Here is a 6,321-nt window from a genome sequence, read left to right on the forward strand (position 1 = left end):
TTCCTTCAGAGCAATTTGAACTTCCTCCTTCATCCCCATAGGCTCTTGGTCATATGTCATTTCATGAAATTCTTCTGTGTCAGCCAATTCCTTCCGATACACTAGAAGCACAAAATATCCCAGATAGTTTTGGAAGTGTATCACCACAAATTAAGCCAGTTCAACATTTTTTGTTTTGCTTTGTTTTTTTGCCAGTTCAACATTTAGCCTGGGTTGCCTGTGGTTATAGAACATGGCATAATTTTACTGAAAATACATGGTAGAAAATGGTAAAAATTCAAACTGTCAAGCAAGCACACACATTAAATGACATTAATAATTAAATTGTTGTTGTTGTTGTTTGGTGCCGTCGAGTCGTAGACGACTCACAGCGACCCTATGAATGAAAGGCCTGAGCACTGTTCGTACATAGAGTTTCCGGAGGCAAGCCGTTTCGGAAGTGGATGCCTCTCCTGCTTCCAGGCTTATTTTAGTCGCGAAGCTCCAGCCAGCACTGTCCACCATGCGTACCCATTACCACGACTGGCACATCACTGTCACAGTCTTCAGCATCACAGCAACGACGAGTTACCTCTGTACAGCAACACACAGACCAGTGTTATAGCACCTAAGAATGTTTGATTAGACTACACCATTCTGCTCCATGACATTGCAACTCAGGAGGTTATTCCTTGGCAAATGCTATTTCTCTGGCACCCACAATATGGCACTAAAGTGAAGCCTAACTGCCGTCTGCCAAAGGAACACAGCTGGAATAAACCAAGTACCGAAAACTGGGATGAAGTGTTAACACGCTTACTGATGATGTCTCTGACAGTCTGCATTTACACCCAATTTAATCCAAAAGTGTCGCTTTGGATAAATGCCTTGATTACACTACAGTAGAGAAGTATATTGAGAAGTATCTCTGTGGAAAGACATCTTAATGACAGTATAGTCCAATGTATAATCCAAAATAAAAACCTTCAACCCTAGCCTTGGGGGAAAATAAACCCCAAAAAGAAAAAAGAAAAAAAAACCACCCCAAAAACCCACCATTATTACAAACCTACAGTCAACAGGACAGTGTGGCACCAGCATATAGATCAAAGGAATAGAACTGAGAGTCTAGAAACAAACCCATTTTTCTAGATAAACTGATTTTCACAAAAGTGCCAAAACCTCTCAATGAGGAAAGAATAAAAGAAAAGTCTTTTCAACAAATAGTGCTGGGGCACCTGGATGTCCAGATTCAAAGGTCAGTGAAAGAGAGGAAGACCCTCACCAAGCTGAACTGACACAGTGACTGTAACAATGGGCTTGAGCATATCCAAGATCATGAGGAAGGTGCAGTACAGGGCAAGGTTCACATCTGGTGCTCCTCGGGTCACTAGGAGTCTGAGTCAATGTAAGGGCACCTAACAACAACAGCAACAAACCAAAACCAAAACCAGCCCACAGCTGTTGAGTCAACTCTGACTCAAAGGAACCCTGTAGGACAGAGGAGAATTACCCTTTCAGGTTCTCAAGGCTAGAAATCTTAACAGAAACCTCCTCTTTTCTGCATAGAACAGTTGGTGGATCTGAATGGCCAACTTTTCAGTTAGCAGTACAACACTTAAACCACTGCACCACCAGCAGCCCCTTCCCCAGCACCTCATATATTACTTCAAAATGGCAAGAATAACAACTATGATACTCTTTCAAGAAAACACAGACGTAAATCTCCTTGGCCTTGGAGTAGGCAACAGTGTCTTCGAAATGGCACAAGTTAACAAGTAACAAGGCACAAGTAAAAGAAAATTAGATGAGACTTGCTCAAACAACTTGTGCTTCAAAGGATTCCATCAGTAAAATGAGAAGACAACTCACATAAATGGGGAAAAACTTTGCAAACCATGTATCTAATGTAACTAAACCGTGTAACTGAAAAAATTCAAACATATCAGTTCCGTTGGTTTGAGTCAGTTGTAACTCATAGAGACCTGCAGGACAGATTCTTTATAGAAGCAGACTTCTACTCACAAAAACTTCTGCACAGATGTTCACAAAACAGACTGCCACAGCTTTTCTCAACTGACCCCCAGGGTTTCCAGGGCGGTAAATTCTTACACACGCAGACTTCCACAGCCTTCCTCACATGCTGTGTCACAGAGTACAAAGGGCTTGAACCACCAATCATTTGGTTAGCAGCCGAGTGCTAACCACTGTGCCACTAGAGCACCTTGAAAAAGTAATATTCAGAATATGTAAAGAACATTTATAACGCAGCAATAAAAAGACAAACATAGGAGCAACAATTTAAAAAAAAATACCACATAACTTGGAAGAGACTAAAGAGCATTATGCTGAGTAAACTCAGTCTCATCAGGACAAATACTACCTAAGACCATTATTGTAAAAACAGAAGGATAACTAGTAAAACATGTATGGCGACCCCAGGGGGTTAGGGGTGGAAGCAGAGGGGTAAGGATGGGTAGGGGTGGGTGGAGGGAGGGTGTGAAGGAAAGGGGAAGGTAATGATGCGTATGGTCCATCGGTGATTAATTTTATCAAACATGTATGGGAATGATTGTATGAAACACAATGTGAATGAAGAATAGTGTGAAACACAATGTATATGAACTTTGTAAGCAATATAAAAGAAATTTTTATAAAAAGACAAGCAAATAGAGAAGGGACACTCTGGTGGCCTAGTGGCAAGAAGATGTGTTGCAAATCTGAAGGTATGGGGTTTAAGGCCACCAGCTGCTACTTCAGAGAAGGATGAGAAATCTCCTTCAGTGCGATTAACCATCTCTGAAAACCCACTGGATGGTCAGCTATGGGTCGATTCTGACTTGATGATACACAACAACAAAAAGCAAATTGAAAATGGGCAAAGGTTGTGAACTGGCATTTCTCCATGATATACAAATGATCAATAAGCATATGAAAATAAGCACAAGATCATTAGTAGCCATTAGCCATTAGCCCTGACGCATATAAAAGATGCCACTTCACAACTGCTGATGACTAAAAGCAAAACAACAGAACGTAGCTAAGTGTGGGCAAGGATGTAGAGAAATTAGAAGTCTCATACATTGTTGGTGGAAATGTAAAATGCAGCTACTCTGGAAAACAGTCTGGCAGTTCCTCAAAAGGTTAAAAATAAGAGTTACTGTATGCATAGGCTGACAGGTGTGATGAATGGGTATGCGTAGCGAATAAAACGACACCATGACCATATAGGCTTGGCAGAAGACATGTCTACATATTTATTTGTATGTACTACAAATAGATTCAGGCATATAGCAGAACAAATGGGAGGCAAAACGATGGCTATTTCTTAGCTATAACCAAATACCTCGATGATTCCCTCTATGGGTCAGTTCTGATTTGATGGTACACAACAACAGCAAGGGGAAGAATGCAAAAACCACTACACTCAAACTCATTGCCCCTGACTAGGAACTGACTCATGGCTGACCCGCCAGCAGGTTTTCAGAATCTGTAAATCACGCAGGAGGAAAGTGGCCATTCTTTCTCCCTCAGAGCAGCTGGTAGATTTAACTCACTTGCATTTAGTTTGGTAACACAATTCTCTACTCACAAGGCCACCAGAGAGTCAGTCACAAAAGACCATATATTGTATGATACATAAAATGTCCAGAAAAGGTGATCCATAAAGATAGAATGTAGATTAGTGGTATCAGGGGCTCAATGAATGGGGAGTTTATTTTGAGGTGATAAAAATACTCTGGAACTAAATACGGATGATATTTGTACAATCTTATGAATAAACCCCAAACTACTGAATTTTACACTTCAATATAGTGAACTTTATGGCATATGAATCATACTGCATTGTGTAAGTACAGAGTGTGTTGCTTTGTTAACTGAGATTGAATCGGCCACCAGGTGGAAAAGAAAGGCAGTCTCCTCCTGTAAAGTGTTTAAATATCTGAGAAGGAAGCTGAAGCAACAGAATTTTTTTTAAAAGCCCAATTCCTCCAGGTGGTTCTAATGCTAGAACCACTTCTCTAAGGTTATACCAAGAAGAGAATTGCTGAAGTATGTGGAATTGCTGAGGTGTGCTTATGTGAATTTTTAGCTATGAGACTGTTGCCAGAGGGCTTTCTAACAAGATTATAACTATTTATGGCCCTTCCATAAAAGGTCCTTTGAAAAAGGACTGTTGCAGTTGCTAACAACACTTGTTTTATTACCCCAGTTGAAAGATAAGGGAGCTGCAGCCACTTACCCAGTCGCAGGGCTGCTGCTGGCTCGCTCCAGAGCCTGTGCTCCCCACCATCTCTATGTTTCAGTCTCTCCCTTTACAAGTGTTACTTTTGTCAAGCGTGACAGAACATTACTCACTAGCTCACTGACATCATTGAACTACGGCACCAGCAATATTTTCAGCTCTATGTAGCCCATCTAGGAAGCCCTGGTAGTACAGTGGTATAGTGCTTGGCCACAAAACAAAAGGTCTCCCATCCAGCAGCAGAGAGAAAGATTTGGTAATCTGCTCCTGTAAAGATTACAACCTGGAAAATTCTATGAAGTATTGTGTTTCTGTCACATAGGGTCACTATTGGCTTAACAGCACCTAACAACAATATATCCCATCTGGTTCCCACTAGGATATTAGATTCAACCTCAGTTCAAAAGGAGGGAATGATAATGGACTTCTGAATGCTGGAGTTAGCTAAGCTCATAAACTGGAGTTGGGTTTTCAAAGCAAACATAAACATCAAATTAAGGGGGCTCCTAAATATTTACTAGTGGGTTAACTCTCAAGTGTCAAATGACAACTGAGAATTTACCAAGCTTATAAAAATTAATCTGTTCCTATGTACCTCACTATTGGCCAATAGGCAATATCATGATAGATGAAAAAAAAAAGATTGAAATTGTCAATTATTTCATCGTGCTTGGAACCACAGTCAACACCCTCAGTACTAGCAGTCAGGAGATTGGAAGATGTATAGTGCTGTGAAAGTTAGCTGTCAGGGACCTCTCTCCAAATTACTCAGGAGCAATGATGTTAGTTTAAAGACTGAGGTGCACTTGATTGAAGACACAGTCTGTCCAGTCATCTGCTATGTATCTGAAAGCTAGACAATGAATAAGGATAACAAGAGAAGTGCTGCATTTGGGCTGTGGTATTGGGGAAGAGTGATGACTATCCCATGGACTGCCAAGAGAACAAAAAATACATCTTGGAGAAAGTGCAATGAGATTGCTCGTTGGGAGCAAAGATGGTGAAGCTTCATCTCACATATTTCGGACATATTGTTAGGAGAGGCTATTCCTTGAAAAGGGATATCATAGTTAGAAAGGTGGAGGGTCAGTGAAGTAGAAGATGACCCTCAACAAGATGAATGGATACGGTGTCTGCAACAATGGATCCAACTGTGTCAAGGATGACATAAGGATGTTATATGTAAGGAGAGGGTTCAGATCTATTGTTCATAGTATCACTATGAGTCATACTCAACTCAACAATACTTAACAACATGGGCCTGGGAAAGGTAGAGGGTCAGTGAAAGAGAAGGTGACCCTCAGTGAGATGGACTGACACAGTGAGTGCAATAATGAACGGGTTTGAGTGTGACAGAGATCATGAGGGAGGCACAAGATAGGTCAAGATTCAGATCTGGGTTCAGATCGGAGTTGCAGTTGACTCGACAGCACCTAATATGTACCAAGACACAGGCAAGATAGCCTAAGGATTTCAGAAGTCTCAAGCAGGGCTCCCACTCTCAAAAGGTCGGAGTATTGAGAAAGAAAACCTAATGTAAATGAAAGAAGTGGTGGTAACACAACAGTTAAGTGCTTAGCTGCTTACTGAAAAGTCAGCAGCTTGAAGCCCCAAACCACACCACGGGTGGGTGGTAAGACCTGGCAATCTGCACCCCTACAGATACTATAGCCTAGGAAACTGATTGGACAGTTCTGTCACAATAGGTCACTATGAGTCAGAATTGACTCCATGGCACATAACAGTTGTGCAAATGATACACAGCATTTACAAGTGATATGATTTCAAAAGGCAGCACAGGATGACAAAGCAAAATATTACAATGAAATGTGCAAGGACCTGGAGTCAGAAAATCAAAAGGGCCGAACTCGCTCAGCTTTTCTTAAGCTCAAGGAACTGAAGAACAACTTCAAACCTCGAGTTGCTATAATCAAGGATGCGTTAGGCAGAATGTTAAATGATCCAGGAAGAATTAAAAGAAGATGGAAAGAATATACTGAGTCACTGTACCAAAAGGAATTGGAAGACACAGAAGAATTTCATGAAACAACATATGAGCAAGAGCCTATGGTGATGAAAGAAGTTCAGACTGCTTT

General features: G+C 41.1%; 1 protein-coding gene and 1 pseudogene across 2 annotated transcripts in view; one reads left to right on the forward strand and one right to left on the reverse strand.

Annotated features, from left to right (window-relative positions):
• Positions 1-6,321, reverse strand: part of LOC102870028 (chromosome unknown open reading frame, human CXorf56) — a 38,122-nt gene that overhangs the window by 21,254 nt on the left and 10,547 nt on the right. The window lies entirely within an intron of this gene.
• LOC102849794 overlaps positions 1-6,321 on the forward strand; it is a 9,646-nt pseudogene that overhangs the window by 1,821 nt on the left and 1,504 nt on the right.

Source organism: Elephantulus edwardii, unplaced genomic scaffold (genome assembly GCF_000299155.1).
Source record: "Elephantulus edwardii isolate Elephantulus edwardi_28Jun2011 unplaced genomic scaffold, EleEdw1.0 scaffold00131, whole genome shotgun sequence".
In the NCBI taxonomy this organism is placed as follows: Eukaryota; Metazoa; Chordata; class Mammalia; order Macroscelidea; family Macroscelididae; genus Elephantulus; species Elephantulus edwardii.